This window comes from Acinonyx jubatus, chromosome B1 (genome assembly GCF_027475565.1).
Source record: "Acinonyx jubatus isolate Ajub_Pintada_27869175 chromosome B1, VMU_Ajub_asm_v1.0, whole genome shotgun sequence".
NCBI classification, from domain to species: domain Eukaryota; kingdom Metazoa; phylum Chordata; class Mammalia; order Carnivora; family Felidae; genus Acinonyx; species Acinonyx jubatus.
In genome coordinates, this window is record NC_069382.1 from 111841886 (window position 1) to 111860232 (window position 18347).

The window sequence follows — 18347 nt, forward strand, 5'->3', positions numbered from 1 at the left end:
GGCCATGTGTTCTTCACTTGTGAGTTCATCCTCCCATTTCATTTCACATAGAATTTGAGGCAAGTGAAAAGAATGCTTATAAAGAAAGTAAAATATATAAGTTTAAAAATAACCAAGAAAACCATGTCTAAACCAAGTTCAAGATCACAAAGAAAGTTGCGATAAAGAGATATAAGGTTTAAAATTGTATGGCTCTGAGCTTCTCAGCGTCCACCAAAAAAAGAGAAATAAGTCAGTAACATGTTTACATCATCCATAAAGTGAAAACATACCACAGTACTTTCTCGAGAGAATCGAAGTTGATTGGTAAGAAATTGCTTATGTGAAATTTTTTACACAGGACACTGTCTTTTAGGGCACCCCTACGGTGAACACAACAGATTTTTACAATGTTCTTCAATGTGAGCCAAGTGCATGTGCCAAAAACCAACTTCACTGAAAACAGCTCTTCAGGGGAATTAATCATGCCATTCCCTTGCTTTAAATCCTCCAGTAGTCCCCCATTATCATGCAGATACTTTGGTATAAATCACAGAGCCTTTTGGGATCCCTTCCCATCCCCACTATCTATCTAAAGATCTGTTGCTCTTCCAACACTCAGTACATGTGTCAACTTACCAAAAAAAACCCTTTCCTGCCAAGTTTAGATGCTCCATCTTCTCTGCTCCAATGATTTTGCTTGTCACTGCTAAACCATGTACCTAATTGTTAATAATTGTATGTTAATCTGTTTCCTCCGCTAGATGGTGAGCCTAACTGGAACCCGACTCATAGGAGGTTCCCAATAAATATTTTTAAATGAACGACAAAAGTTGCGACAACCACAAAACTCATTTGGACTTAACCAATTTTATCGAGATACATATTGAGTGAAGCCGTCCACACTAGTTCCTAGCATTCCAAGTATTCTTAAACTAAAGATGCGTTATAATTTTTTCAAGTCTAAATTAAAGATATGTTTTGTATGAAGTAGGTGCAGTGTCATCTACTAAATGGCTAGAGAGGATTAAAAGCGTAAAGAAAATGGAGAGGATTTTAATTACCTCTACAGAGAACAGGAGTAAATGGCAGGAAAGTCATCATGATTATTGGGGGCTATGGAGCAGGCAGTGAAGCTGGGAACTATGGTTTTGTTATATGGAGCTTTCTGTGTCTTTGTGCAGTATGCATGGTGTTGTAACCCATTGAAACATCAAACGTTTATCTTCTAAATCTTTCTCTCAGTTTCCCATCTTTTCCTCACCCCTGTATATTAGGAAGCTAGATCTAGTCCAGGAATTCTCAAACTTCAGCATTCCTCATACTCCCCTGGAGAGTTTCTGAAAACACACATTGCTGTCCCCAACCCCTGAGTTTCTGAATCAGTAAGTCTGGGATAGGATTCCAGAATTTCTATTTCTAATAATGTCCTTGGTAGTGGTAATGCATTTGGTCCAGAGTCCACTCTTTGAGGACTGTTAGTCTTGTCTATCTTAATGGAATGTTGGTAGTATTAATATAAGTGAGGGTCACAACCTTATTTTATTGTGAATCTCTTGGAAATTTTCTCTCATCATCAATGTTAAATAAAACTCTGAGCTTGTTCTCTGGCAATTCTCTCAGGTGGAAGCTGCTGATTTCTCCAACAGTCCTCACATACCTTTAGGACGGAAAGAAAGTTGAACATCCATATTGCTCCTCATTGCCAGTAACGATTAATCCTCCATCCATATTATACAAAGCCCTACTTCTTTCAGGTTCATATGACTGTCATCACCATGCTCTACTCTTCCACGGTACACTTTCTGCGGGCCCCCTAGGCATTCCCCTACACTCACTGAAGACTCTGGCACCTGATTCATGGTGATCTTCTTTACCTGCAGTGCTGCTACTGTCACAACAGGTGACTTAAATGTCAACATGGGCAATGCAACCCACACCTTAGTCCATTATCTCCTCAGGCCTCATTTTAATGACTTTTTGCACCCTCCAATTCTGCCACACCCTCCTCTGACACAATGATTTTGTCAACCCCTGGCACTGGTCCAACTCTGCAATAATATATTGAAACACCTCACTCTGAGCCCTCTATCTTATCCTGCTGGAACTTCCCACCCACTACACCTGCTCTGGAATCCTGCACAACTTCCATTCCCTTTATCTCTCACCCCCACCCCCTCCCTAGTAGGCCCCACACAAGTCCACTTCCTCTCTTCTTGAACTTAGGTTACACAGTCCAAATTTTCATCTGCAATGATGCTGGTAACTCTATGATCTAAATGTTCTTCCATTTGCCCACTTGAGTAAAGCCAACTCTTGTAATAACCCATCTGCCCGTCTTCTCTATATCTTTACCTGGTCTGGTTCACTTGGTGCCATGGAAGAAAAATCACGGGGTAGTACAGAGTGTCCTCACCATAAATTCAAAGTCTTCAAATTCACCTGTACATTCAACAACTACCAACAATGAACAATCTGTCTGTGTACATAGTTAAGGTGGGTAATTCAAACTTTTCCCCCTCTTCTCTAATATCTGCTCTTCTTGCTCTCTTTGGCTGGTCTTACATTCACAAAAGAAGAAAAACAATCCACTGAAGAGACTCCCTCAGATCTTTCCACCAAGACTGAAAATGTGCCTACATCTTCACCATTGATTTCTTTCATCCCTCCCATTATAATAGATCCTCATTCTTTCCACTTAAGGCTAACCTGTGCAACCAGTTTTCAGGGATCTTGTTCTGTTACGCCAACTTCTCTTCAGATTCTGTCCTAAACACGTTTAAATATACTCAGGTATCTTCTATTCTTATAAAAGCTTTTCCTCGACACCATGTACCCCTTTAGCTGCTGTCCTCTCTCTTTGCCGCCTCCCCTTCAGATCTTCTAAGAAGTCGATATATACCCACTTCTTCACCTCCCATTAATTCCTCAACCCACCAGTAAGCTCTGCTCCACCAGTCCAGCAAACTACTCTCTCCTGTAGTGAACTCCTAAAGTCCTATGAATTAAGTTACCGTCAATATGTCCCAATCTCCCTCCAGACTCTAGTTTTGATTGCAACTGCACACTTGTGGATGTGCAGCAGGCACCTCAAATTCAGTATGTGCAAAACTGAACTTGCCTTATGCCTCCTGACCATGTTCTCCCTCCTATGCTCCATATCTCAGGGAATGTGATGATGATCACTCATGTAGTTGGCAACACCAAAACTTACCCATTATATCTGATCCAACCCTCTCCCTCACTTTGCCCCCCGTGGAGAATAACTCCATGGCCAACTGATTCTCCTGGATCAATATTTACTAGACTTATCAACTTCATAGCATTTCCATGGTGAGAACCTAAGGCCAGGTAACACATATCTCTTACCTGGATTACTATAGTAGCCAATCTTACAATACAGTTGACCCTTGAACAATGCATGAGTTAGACATGCCAACCTCCTCATAGTTGAAAATCTGTGTATAACTTTTCACTCCCCCAAAACTCAACTACTTATAGCTTACTATTGGCCAGAAATTTTGCCAATAACATAAACAGCAAATATTTTGTATATTATATATATATATATATATATATATATATATATATATACACACACACAATAAAATAAGCTAAAGGAAAGGAAATGTTATTAAGAAAATCTTAACAAAGAGAAAATATATTTACAGCACTGTACTGTATTTATATTTTAAAAATTCCACATATAAGTGGACTCATGCAGTTCAAATCTGTGTTGTTCAAGGATCCACTCTAGTTGCTCCTGCTTTACACAATAGCCAGATGACCTTTCTCTGCTTAAAATTCTTTACTTCTTTTAAGTTTTATTTTTTAGAGAGGGAGAGAGAGAGAGAAAGAGGGGAGTAGGGGAGGGGCGGTGAGAAAGGGGGAGAGAGAGAGTCCCAAGTTGGCTCTTCACTGTCAGGACAGAGCCCAACGTGGGGCCAATGTCCAGACTATGAGATCATGACCTGAGCTGAAATCAAGTCAGATTCCAAACCAACTGAGCCACCCAGACACCCCTAAAACTCTTTAAACTGAAGCTTTTCCAGGATGAATTTCAAACTCCCTGTTGTGATTTACAAGGTCCTCTATACTCAGCCCATATCTACTTCTCCAGGCTTACCTCTCATCATTCTGTCCCTTGCACTTTATCTAGACAGCCTGTACTTACTTTCAGTTCTTCAAACAGGCTCTTCTCTATCACTTCCAGGTCTTATCTCTGCCACTTCTTTATCTTTTTTTTTTAACAAAAAATCCACTTTTTCTCCCTAACTCTTTACTATTCTTCAAGTCTCAGTTTAGACATTGCTAACTCTGGGGAAACTTCTCTTGATCCTCAAATCTTGATTAGACACCTCTGTGCTTTCTTTGCATCTTGTAATTCATTTATCATACGGTTTGGCTTTATAAAGAGAGAGGTATATCTCTGTTGTTTGTTCTTATGTCCTTCATTCTAGCACATGCCTGGCATATAGTCAATAAATATTTGTTGAACAAATAAATGAATGAAAGCAATTACCCAAAGAGATGCAGAACAAGCTATCCAAGGATAATATAAACAACTGAGTGTGAGAATATGCAATACAACAGTAAGCATATAATTCGTGTTAAAATTGGCGTGACTATTCCATTGTTTCAAATATGATAACAAGGAATCCCTCAATACAAGGGACATAATTCTCTAGACATTTTCCTTTCTATGCTTTTAAAAATTATGGCATCAACACTAAACAGTGACAGCAAAAAAAGACTTAAAGGAACTATTCCTTACTCTTTTGGGGCCAAAGTATATTCTCCAGAAAACAGATGTTCTAGTAGTGATGAAATAGAAGTGGGTATTCCACAAATAAGGCCATTAAATGTAAAAATATGAACTGGAATGTCTAGGAAAGTGATAAAAGATACAATTTCCATAGAACACAGTTTGGGCACTGCTGCTGAACAGTATTATTTTATCTAATTCATTCAAAACCTGCCATAACTCAGGTATGAAGGCTGTGCTCTTGTCCCAGGAGTTCTTCCAAAGAGTGACTGTTTGCAAAGCTGTCTTCATTGGTAACACCTCACCTGTTGGAACTCTTTTCCACTTCCCATTGCTACTCTCAATCCTCTCTCAAATCTCCAGCCCAAAATGTACTAGGATTCATTTCTTAGCTTGGATTGGAAACTGATTTCAGTATTGACCCAAATCCATCATTCAAGGGCAATGACAAGATCCAAGAGTAATAAAGTTCCATTTGGGAAATGTGTTCCAGCAGAGTGCATAATGGGCAGTCAACCAGAAACCAACTTTTCTTGCTAAATTATGAGTTTGTGTTTGCAGATTAAAGGAGAGGTTGGAATATGAGAACAGGGAAAGAAGGTAAGCCATATTTATATTGAGCCAATATACTGAGTCACCTATTAAGAAGGTAGAAATACTGAAGTGGTCAGATTGTGAAAGAAATGGTTGTTGACTCCATCTGTGGCTGAAATGTTTGGTAGATGGACAAAATATCATATATCTTTGGCATTTGGGGGTTCCATAACCATGGAGTTTCATAAACTATTCTCCCTCCCTTCAGAAAAATAAAAAGAAACACACACAAAAGCAAGTGATAATGGGAAAATTGGGTAAAAATGTTTGACAAGAGAATTTATCCTGGGATAAATTTTAGTCACATATTTTGCACTATTTGTTGTTTTAAACTTAGTACCCATAATTTACTGTCCATAACTTACTGCCACATCATCTCTCACTTCTTTAAGTCATCTAAAAATTTTGGTGTCCTGAAAATCCCACAACAATAAAGGTATCTTTTCTACTTTCAGAGATGAATGATTTATTAATTTTGCAAGACTGTTTTCCTCCCTAGGTCATCAACTTTCCCAAAAATGCAAGGAAGGGAAGAAAGCCTAATTATGCTGTTGATAGGAAAAAAAGGGGGGGGGGAGAAATATAAAACATTAAAAAGAGGAAATTAAGGTATAGGACTTGATGAAATTCGATGGGTATTTCTGATAAAACTTGGAATGGAGTTTCCTTAACCTGATACAGGGATGAATATATTAAAAACTCACAGTAAACATCTTTCTTTAATAAAAAAAAAACACTTAATTGAGGTATGATTGGTGTACAAAAAGCTGCATATTATATATAATGTATACAACTTGATGAGTTTGGAGATGCATATGCACTAATGAATCTATCACCACAATCTACAAACATCTTTCTCAACAGAAAAAATTAGAAACAGTCTCTTTAAAACCAAGAAGTGGATATTTAATATCACTGCTCTTATTAAATATTAAAGTGTCAGCCAATGCAATTGGAAAAGAAAAATAAGGTAATGAGGTTGAAAAGAAAGAAATAAAACTGCCTGTATTCATTTTCTATGAATGCTGTAACAAAATTTCCAAAATTTAGCGGCTTGAAACAACACAAATATATTACCTTACAGTTCCATATTTCAGAAGTCCAAAATGGATTGCACTGGGCTAAAATCCCCAAGTTGTTGGCAGGGCAGCATTCCTCTCTGAAGGCTTGAGGGGAGAATCAATATCCTTGCCTTTTCCAGCTTCTAGTGACTGCCCATGTTCCTTGGCTCTTTCCTCTGTCTTCAAAACCAGCAACAACAAACCAGGTCCTTCTGAGGCTGCCACTTCTCTGGTTCTTCCTTTTCTGCCCGCCTCTTCTTCCTTTAAGGACCCTCGTTGATTAAATTCATCTCACTTGGGTAATCTAGGATAATCTTTTCGGGTCAGCTGATTAGCAAACCTAATTTTTCTGCCATTTTAATTCTCTTTTGGCAAAAAGCATACCATATCCATAGTTTATGGGAGTTAGGACATGGACATCTTTGACAGGTTGTTTTTCTGCCTACCACACTGCCACTGTTCGCAGATTATTTGATTGTGTATACAGATAAAGCTAAAAAAACTACAAATTTTCAGATTTTGTAGTATTGGTGATAGGGAAATTCCAGTCCCAGACCAAAGACTCCCCTTCCGAGTTCTTCTTCCTACCCCACTTGCCGCACACAAGCTCCAAATTACTATTAATGAGGAATGCGGAAGTTACAGACTATAAATTGTTCCCTCTGCTTATGCTAAGGGATCAGACCTCTCTGGAAAGTGATCTCTGAGCCCGCGGGTGTAAAATAAACTTCCTGCCTTCCAAGATCTCTGAGGGCTGCGTGGTTCTTCCACTGAATGATCCAGACCACGTTCTGTAACATTGGCATCTTCTAAAAATTATAAGTAGCTAACATAGCTTTGATAGTTTTTGATAAAGCAAAAATGCTACTCAACATCTCATGTTTCACCTGCTATACTAAGAATACTTGAAACTTTTCTCGTTATGCTAATACTTAAATACATATTGACTTCTATTTATCTTCAGAATATTATGGTGTGTGTGTGTGTGTATGTGTGTGTGTGTGTGTGTGTGTTTTATTTAAACTGGAAAGCTATTTTTGCTTTTTTGTTTTGTTTTGTTTTAAGCTATTTGAGGCTTTCCTGAAAAAGCATGTGACTGGATACTACTCTTACATACTGTCACACCGACTCCTCATAGCACTGAAAAATAACTATTATTCTCCTTCTTTTACTAATAAAAAAGCTGAGACTCAGAAGTTGGATCGCTGGTTATCCAGTAAATAAATGACTGAGCGAGTATTTCAATGCAGGACAAATGTTAGAGCTCTAGAAAACGCGACCAACTTTACAGCTTCACCCTTCTGCCCTCAGGAAGGGACTCATTTCTTCCGAGTCTGAGAGGTCAAGATTCCTTCTGTGATGAACGACAATAATCATCCCATTAATAAGTAATTATAATTATACTAAATTAATTAATAATAATAAATTACTTCCATTCATAAGTACTCTTTAGATCACTAGCTATTCTTTTCTTCCCTTCAGAACAAAGGCTCTACATATCTGTTATCTTAGTGGAAAGTTTGCAGTGCTAAGAAGGCTTCATTCTATATTAAGAACATGAGACATTTGTTCTTAAAAACTAAACACTTTTCTTGCATTTCAGTGACTATTTTACTATCCAAAAAGCTTCTGTATACATGGTGTATACAGGCCTAAGCACCAATTCTGATAGGAAAGCTAATGTGGAAGATAGGTAGTTTTCTTTTCCTGTTCCCCAGCTTTATTGAGGTATAATTGGCAAATAAAAATTATATACATTTAAAGTGCACAATGCAAAGTTTTGGTATACATATACATTGTGAAATGACTATCACAATCAAGCTAATTGATATATCCATCACCTTACACAGTCACAATTTTTTTATGTGAATGTGTTGAGAATACTTAAGATCTGCTCTCTCAGCAAATTTCAAGTATGCAATTCCATGGCCTTTGTGTGCCTTATTGTACTTGTATAATTTAAATAAAATATATTTTGTTCCACCAAAAAAAATTTTCAAGTATACAAGACAGTACTAGCTATAGTCACCATGCTATAAATTATTCATTCTGCATAACTGAAACTTTGTACCCTTGGACCAACATCTCCCCATTTCCCCCAACCCCCAGCCCCAGGCAACCATCATTCTACTCTCTGCTTTTAGTAGTTCGGCTGTTTAGATTCCCCACATAGTGAGATCGTGTAGTATTTGCCTGTATCTGGCTTCTTCTACTTAGCATAACATCTTCCACGTTCATTGATGTTGTCCAAATGGCAACATATCCTTCCTTTTTAAGGTGGAATAATATTCCATGGCATATATATTTTTCTCCATCCATTTATCCACTGACCAACACTTAGGTTGTCTCCATATCTTGGCTACTGTAAATAATACTACAGGTAGTTTTCTTCTAATACCTTGAGTTCAAAACTAGTGAATGTCACCACCTCCTAAGACACTTAGCAAGTTTCCTTGTGTAAAGATAGTAAACTACTAATAGGAGAGAGAGATGGGACTCTCAGGAATGAATAGTTAGAGGGAAGGACATCAAAAGACAGCTGTATTAGGAGCCACTGAAATAGAGGCATTTTGTGAAATTTCCACTCATGTTGTTCCCATAGTCCAGTTCGACCACTGGACAAGCTGGAACTCCAAGCGTCTTTCTCAGGCAGTTCTGCATGCCAGAACACTTACATAACCCTGATATTTTGTGCTCCGAGCCTGGCACAATGCAGCATATTATAATATTAGCAAAGACAGAGAGATTATTAATGCCTAGCTCAAGATAATGGGCTTTTCATGAACCAGTCTCTTCCTGTTTAAGGTCAATAGAGCAGAACTTTATTGACACTCCGTAAAACCTAACTCGTAACTGTATCGTCACAGGTAGCTGCAGTACTCTTTCTTCCTTCACACAGCTCCCCAGCAACTCAGTTTATGGTTGTGCTGTCTTAAATATACTGACTCTTAAAGACATTTGACTAAAATCTGGCTACACTGAAGTGCAGCAAGAAGTCAGTAGGTAACTCTGATGATGCTTCCCCTATAGCGGTGATGACCCTTCCTCACAGGCACCTGAGCTGCTGTCTAACACCAGTGATAGGTTTGCAATGAACAAAGAAAGTACTCTTATTTAAGGTTTGCAATGATAGGTTTGCAATGAACAAAGAAAGTACTCTTATTTAAGGTCCTTTGAGGCCAGTGGCATGATTTAAGCAATCGACCAACATGTCCAAACCTAACTAGTTCCTTGGCGTTATATAACATGGGCACAGTGTGACCAAACTCTAATCGATTCTTCAGCTCAACAAACAGTTGTAGACGGCTACTGCCAAGCTCTGAGAGTAAGAACTCATGATCTATACAGGTAAAGAGGTAATTGTAATAAATGCCATTTAATGAGTGCTTACTGCAGACTATAATGCCAACTCTTCATACATATTATCTCATTTAATACAACCACCCTGCGCATTACATACTTTACTGCTTTCATTTTACACATTAGAAAACTGAAGCTCAGAGAGGTCACGTAATTTCCCCAAGGTCACACAGCTAGAAAGTAGCAGAGCCAGAATTGGAAACAAAGCACTCTGATTCTACACTCTCACTCACAATGTTAGAACTGATGGCCTTGCCGTCAGGGCAAAGTTAGAGGTGTGTTCACGGTACAATGTGGCACCAAGGAGTAGTCAGCCAAACCAACTCCATTTCTCACCCTACAAATCAAGAATGGTAGAAAGGGATATGGCTGGATTCATGGGAGGAGGTAACAAATCCACCCAGGACCCTGAAGGGCTCGCAAACGTCTGTTCCCGATATCTAAAATTGGTCCGTATGGGAACTGGAAGGTAAGCTTACCCATCCTAAGACCATAACCCAAATTGAAATTCATAATACTGTGTCCCCCATCACCCATATCAAATCCCACAGTGAATCGGGTCACAGTCTCCTGATAAGTCCCCAAAACTGGCCATAGTCCACAACACCTCTCCTTCCATATGATACCATCTATTTCGTTGTCAGAGTAAATCTGAGAGTAAATCTGAGAGTCTAAATAACTATAAAGTGATTAGACTGACACAAACTTCAAGTGTATCTAAACCCAGACATCGAAGGCAAGCTTATATGTAAATACTGTATGTAAATGTGCGTGTGTGTGTGTCCACACATGCATGCACATGCTTTGGGGTCCCAGGACAGATGGAAACACAACACAAACCAATCCTATGGTATAGAAGCAGCTGATCCGTATTGCAAAATATACAAGGATAAAATTAAGATAGAAAAAATAAAGAACAGGTCACATTACATGATTAAGGTGCTGTTTTTGTTAGATTTACTATACTCTGAGACTATTCGATCCTTCACACTAAAATCACTAATGAGAGATATGAATCAGATAATAAAAAGGAATGCCTGAGAAAAAGCTGATTATCAGAATGAACTTAATGCCTAAAATATTCTGAGTTGGAACATGTAACTGCAATGTATCATGTGAGGTTGGTAATTATAACAAAAACTTCTATTTAATAGCATTCCCTGATTCAGAGCACTTTTCTGTAGAGTATCTCTTAAGAATAATTACATTTTGAATTCATTTTGTATTTGCCTTCTCAAGTGCTGAGGGCACCTTCACATATGAAATGTAAGCAAGTTGAACCTACCCAGGGCAGGGCGGGGCGGGGTGTCAGGAAACAGCGTCAGTGAAATGTAAGCAGGAATTTTGGCAGTGTATTTCAGGACATTAATGAATGTAACATTCAAATGTTCAGAAATCCAAATCTGATTCATAGAGAAATGGGAAAATGAGAGGTAACAAGTATGAATAGATGCTGGGGAACATGCAGGGAACCACTAAGGAAACACACACAGAAAGAAAACTGGCCTCTTGATAGTTTCAAAGCGTTCCTGGTTTCTGGTAGCCTGGGGTGTTCCTTGGCTATGGATACCATTCATCCTGTGTCTTTACATGGTCTTCCCTCTCTCTATGTCTGACTCTGGGACCAAATTTCCCCTTTTCATAACGACTCAGTCATATTAGATTAGGGCCCACCCTAATGCCCTCGTCATAACCTAATCATCTGCAAAGGCTAGTTCCAAATAAAATCACATTCACAAGTCCTGGGGACTAGGGCTGCAACATCTTTTAGGGGGAACAGAATTCATCCCATACCAGGAGGATAGAACAGAAACAAGATAAGTTGATAAGTTGAACCCAAGTATAACAGGTGTCACCCCGGGAGCTTGGCTTTTCTAAACTGAAAATCATGGTACCCAGCAAACTACGGTAATGTTCTGGGAGTAACATGGACACACTAAAAATAAAGGGCTTGGCGTTGAACACCTTGTTTGTTTCTGCTCTGCGCTTTTTATTTTTTGTTTTTTTATATTTATTTATTTATTTATTTTTGCTCCATGCTTTTTTTTTTAATTTTTTTATTTTTTTAACATTTATTTATTTTTGAGACAGAGAGAGACAGAGCATGAACGGGGGAGGGGCAGAGAGAGAGGGAGACACAGAATCAGAAGCAGGCTCCAGGCTCTGGGCCATCAGCCCAGAGCCTGACGCGGGGCTCCAACTCACGGACCGCAAGATCGTGACCTGAGCTGAAGTCGGACGCTCAACCGACTGAGCCACCCAGGCGCCCCGCTCCATGCTTTTTAAAAAGAGGGGGCTTCATAATAAAGCCACTTTAGTTTTGGTAACCTATGAGGTTGTTTATTAAGGACAGATTCTTATGTAGCTAACACAGGAATTTACTTCTACTTCAGACTTTGCCAAAGTCTACAAGCCAACGACTGCAACAAAGAGATAAACAACTCACAACTTTGCATAGTAATCACCAAAGATAGTTTTTCAACCATGAAAATGTCTGTGTGTAAACCCAGTTTGGTTTCTGGACCCATCATATAGCATTTACTCCATAAGAGTAATATATTAAAATATGTTTTCCTCCTCCAAGACTTCTCATATATGTAACATTTTTTAATGCAAAACAAAATCATATAAGAATTAAAAAGAAGGCAAAATAGTATATAATCTTAATATTTTTGCACTGTTATTTTTTGTTTAATGAGCTAACTAAACTCAATTTTTAATGAAGTTATTATATATATATATATATAACTATATATGTGTGTGTGTATATATATATATATATGTATAACTTTCAGTGTAAATTAGAAACCATTAAATTGGTGGCTTTCTGCAATGAACTAAATAGTTTTTTATCTCAAAATAACAAGAGAACTGGGCTTACTATTATAATAACTGTGTATGCACAAAGGATCAAGACATATTTATGTGAATTGTAATAGTGTATTAGGTACATGCAGGAAAATGGAGTGGACTTTACTCCTCCCTCAGTAAAGGTGTCCAATCACTCATTTGAATCAAGATTTCAAAGTAGGTATTTTTCTAAATGTGAAACTGAAATTTCCCCATAATATGTCTATTTTTCTTTAGCATTCCCCTAATCCTTCCTTTTATATTAACAAGTCCCAGACTAAGAAAAAATTAAATCCAGTTTTGAGTTTTTAAAGTTTTTCTACTATATTCAAACCCAACTTCCCATAAACACTATGCCTAATCAATAAAATTTATTTCAACCTAGTGCAGGATTCTGAGGGATAAAGACATTTTTCCTAGCACAGGTCACCAATAGAGGGCAGACCCTGAATGCCCAGAAAAGGGATGTATCCTTAAATGCCCTTGAACCAGTTTCTTTAAAAACTCACACATGAATACAGAAATACAGCTGCAAGAACTTCTGATTATGTTAGTGACCCCAAATCTAATTCGCTTATCTGAAATGTATTTCCTTTATATACACATCTTCTCTCTCAAATAATGTCCTCTTGTTTTAAGAAAACAGTATCGAAAAGCAAACAAATAAGCAAACAATGTTTCTACAAGTCCCAAATCCAAACGACATAAGAATTAAAACAAAACCTTAGATAGGCAGCTAGCAGGTTTTCCCAGTAAGTCCAAGGAAAGATGTACGTTTGATGAAATCCAAAACTCTGTGGGCCAATTAACATAAAGATTTATATTTCAATTAAAATAAACTCTAAACAAAATATTTGCCCCCAGAAAGGCCCACGTGTTTGAAAACTAGTGGAAAGAACTTGCCTGAGTGTTAATGAATTCATTGATTTTTTTTAATTAAATGAATTAGGAGGGGCACCTGGGCGGCTCAGTCCATTGAGGGTCCGACTTCGGCTCAGGTCATGATCTAGCGGTTCGTGGGTTAGAGCCCCGTGTCAGGCTCTGTGCTGACGGTTCAGAGCCTGGAGCCTGCTTCAGATTCTGTGTCTCCATCTCTCTCTGCCCCTCCCCCACTCATGCTCTATCTCTCTCCAAAAAAAAGGATTAAAAAATCATAATAATAAATTCAAAAAAAATTAAATGAATTATGTAAGCTCTTTGGAAAATAGTAATAGTACACTTTACAGTCATTTTTATTGAACTGACAGCAAGTTTTAACAATTCAATTAGCATAAAGTTACGTATGTTCAGAAAGCGAAATTTGTTTAATATTTTTCTCTGTGCATCTTCCCCATCCACACATTTTATTCAAGTCAAAAACACGTTAGCACACAGCATATACAAGACTCCAGAGCAGGATGGAAATAAAGAGGCTCCTGCCCTCAAGCTATTTGCAATCTATACAAACAAAATCGGCCCACTGGAAGGCCCCAGTTCAGCATAAAATAAATTCTATAACGATGGCACAGAGAAAGTGTTGTGGGGAAATCAAGAAGAAATATTAAACAGTTCTTGAACTCATGGGTCCCAAGCAGAAGAAAAGTGCTTTCATATTATCGTCATGGTTTTTTTAAGTCCTGAATCAGGCTTTTCTTAGCAAGTGAGGACATTCTCAAGCGTTGAGCAGAGGTTCTGGTACACTTGCAAATCAGTTTGCTTCTGCATATAAACTTTTACATAAAAATCTTTTATATATAAAAGAAAGTGATAAAGGTACAGTTGTAAAATAATTAAGGTTCAAACTTCCAGTTACAAAATAACTTAGTCATGGGGGTGTAATATATGGCATGGTGAGTATAGTTTATAATTCTGCATTGTATATTTAAATGTTGCTAAGAGAACAGATCTTAAGTGTTCTTACCATAAGAAAAAAAAAATTTGCAACAACATATGGTGACAGATGTTAACTAGATTTATTGTGGTGATACTTTTGCAATGTGTACAAATAGTTGAATCATTATGCTGAACACCTGAAACTAATATAATGTTATATGTCAACTATACCTCAATTTTTAAAATTCAGTTATTTGAATATAAAATGTGTTCATTTTCCTAATTCATAAAGAATCATCTAATATAAAAATAAATCTGTATTGGGGCGCCTGGGTGGCTCAGTCGGTTAAGCGTCCGACTTCGGCTCAGGTCATGATCTCACAGTCTGTGAGTTCGGGCCCCGCGTCGGGCTCTGTGCTGACGGCTCAGAGCCCGGAGCCTGCTTCGGATTCTGTGTCTCCCTCGTTCTCTGCCCCTCCCCCGCTCATGCTCTGTCTCTCTCTCTCTGTGTCAAAAATAAATAAACATTAAAAAAAATAAATCTGTATTTGTCAAGTCAAAAAAAAAAATAGAGAAAAGAAAGTATATTCTCTGGCACTGCCCCACCACTGGGTCATTGTGTGACCTTGGCCAAGTCACTCCACTTCTCCGGACCTCAGTTTTGTCATATGTAACATCAAAGAACTGAAAAAATATGGGGCAACTGCCACGCGTGCAGAAGAAAATAAAATTTCTGCCTCATAGCATATAGGAAAGTAACTTCCATATGGATTAATGACCTAAATGTAAAGTAGTAAAACTCTTAAACTTTAAAAAAGAGAAAGCCGTAGAAGTAGTAGGGTAATATAGCATACTATATAGTACTGCAGTATAGTGTTCCTAGGGGATAGGATCGTAGTAGAACCATTCCATGGAATCCTGTATAACAGTTAAAACTAATTCACCAGATCTACATGTGAAAACATGGCTAAATCTCAAAAACATAACAGTGAGGAAAAACAAAAAGTTACAGAATCCTATGTATTGGATGACGGCATTGATATATAGTTGAACACAAAGCAATACTACATTGTTGTGGATGAGGACTAAGCAAAGTATAAAAACTGGTCTGTAAAGACAGCCTTGGAGTCTAGGGTAGGAGTTACCTCTGGGAGTGAGAGAAAGGAATGGCAGGGGAGCAGGTTTGGAACAAAGGAGGCTTTGACTATATGGTAACATTTAATACAAGGAAGGAAGGAAGGAAGGAAGGAAGGAAGGAAGGAAGGAAAGAAATAGAAGAAAGGGAGGGAAATATATTACTGTCGGACAGGGACCTGTCCGGGAGTGGACTGGAATCCTAGGGCTGGTCCCCGAAACCACGGTGGCTCTGGGCCCTGGTGACCTCCAAGGTCAGAAGAATTTGAAAGGAGGTTTCCCAGCAAACGGAGCATCCAGTAGTTCTGCTCAAACTTATGAACACTCAGGAAAGAGAATAATTAGACTAAGGGGAACAGCACGTACTTTCTCCCTCAACCTCCACTAACCATAGGATGTATTTACTGAGGTACAAAAGAGAAAATGGATTGAGAATTCAGGGGGAAAAAAACAGGCATTTGGAAGTAAAGGAAAGCGTATTTTGATTCATTTCTGAGCTCGAAATCAAGGATGCCTGATATAAAGCTCATTCTACACTCTACAAAATCGTCCAAATTAAAGCACATGGATAGTTGAACTTCACATCGTCATCTCCCAAATATCTCTACCCACCAGATCATTTGGTGTGGCTAATAATTAGCAAAATTTGACTAATATGCATTTTACAGCCTTTCTTGGATATAGGACTTTGCCCAAATGTCACACCTCTGTAAAGAAAAAAGAATGAGGGACCTAAAATCACCTGCGTCATGACAGAGAAGAAAAAAAACAACATCTAGGCAAGCCTGAGCATTTATTTATATAAACATTCGTATCAACTTCTTACAAAATAACATATTTTTCTAATATTTCCCAACTTAAAAAACATTGACATTGATTATGTCATCTGAAATTTACTGAATATATAAAAATAAGCTCAGGAAAACGAATGCCTGGCTGTTAAGTCCCTCCTAGAAAGTGAGGCATGGGGACTGGAATCCAGCCCCAGGCAGAGGGGTTTCAGATGTCTGACAAGATCTTCCACCAAGCTGCAGCTGTCTGCCTTGAAGTCAGGAGCCCCAACACTACTATCTGGGGATTCAGAACCACTTAATTCAAGATTACAACAGTGTGCAGGGTGGTGTCTCTTCATGGCTGGGGAATACAACCAACCACCAGCGCTCAATCTTTCCCAGTAATTCAGTACTACTAGATTTAATAATTTCCTGAACTAGGGGTGGAAAGAGTCTGGTTTGGAGACTGAAATAATTCACTGAAGCATCCTCGCGAGTAAGCAGTGAGAACCAGCACTTACAGAGCATTTATCATATGTCAGGACTCTAGATAACTCCCCCACCTTCCTCCCAGCATCAGCTGCTCTGTTTTACTTGAGGAAACCAAAGAGAAGAATTCAATGATTTGACCATGGTCACATGCACAAGTTCAGAGTCAGGACTTGAACCCAGATCGCCTACCATCTAAGCCCTAAGTCTGCTGCCAGGCTGTGCTACACCTTGAAAGAGAGCCTCGCGATCAGCACTAAACAGTCCTGCTCTACAGGGACATAGGGCTGGAAAGCTTACCTTTCCAGAACCTGTTTTTTAAACCCCTCTGTTTATTTCTTTTTAATTTTTTTAATGTTTATTTATTTTGGAGAGAGAGAGAGAGAGAAAGAGAGAGAGAGAGAGACAGACAGAGCGTGAGTGGGGGAGGGGCAAAGAGAGAGGGAGACACAGAATCCCAAACAGGCTCCAGGCCCTGAGCTGTCAGCACAGGGCCCGACGCGGGGCTCGAAATTACAAACAGCGAGATCATGACCTGAGCCAAAGTCGGACGCTCAACGGACTGAGCCACCCAGGCGCCCCTAAACCCCTTTATTTAGTATGGCATTCAAACTTCTGGCATGTGGATGTATGCTGCAAATAACACTGGAAAGTAGTTAACCATCAACTTTCAGCAATACTACGTAAATAAATGTAAATGTGAGAAAACTGAGGACCGTTAAGTGAGAGCATGATCTCCGCAGGGAGAGCGTGAATACCGGACATTCAGTTTACAAGGAGATTGTTGAAATTCGAAGAAAATCATAAGGAGTAATTCTTGGAACTGACGGCACTTTTTTCCCAAATAAAATATACTTATATATCAACACCATTTTAAATGCCTTTAGCCAGAGGTCTTTACACAGGATAAAGTAAGAGGAGAGATGTTAAAGTCTTCTACGAACCTTCATCACTGAGATACGCAATCAATCGATTCTCTGTTAGTTAACTCCTCTGGGAAAAAGACGTATTGGTAGCATGGGAATTGCCATGTCTTTATTTCTATAAAATGAACAGCAAAAGTGGGTAATTAAGGTTCTACCAAGACCAGACATTTCACATATGTAATAGTAAGAACAACAGCAATGGTTAGCACTTATTAAACACCTGCCGGAATGTCAGGCACTATTCTAACAGCTTTGCTGTATTATCTCATTCGATCTTCGCAAAGACCTACTATTTGTGCTATTTTCCATAAGAGGAGGTTGAATAACTTGCTGGACCTCACACAACCAGCAAATGGAATCAAGCCGACCCGCTCCAGGCCCTGAGCTCAAACCACGCGTGACATGCCCTTTAATTTGAATATCCCTATAATTCTGTATCCTGTGAGATCCTTTTCTTTAATGTTTATTCATTTTTGAGAGAGAGAGGGAGAGAGAGAGAGAGAGAGAGAGAGCCCATGAGTGGGGGAGGGGCCGAGAGAGAGGGAGACAGGATCTGAAGCGGGTTCTGCCCTGAGAGCAGAAAGCCAGATATGAGGCTTGAACT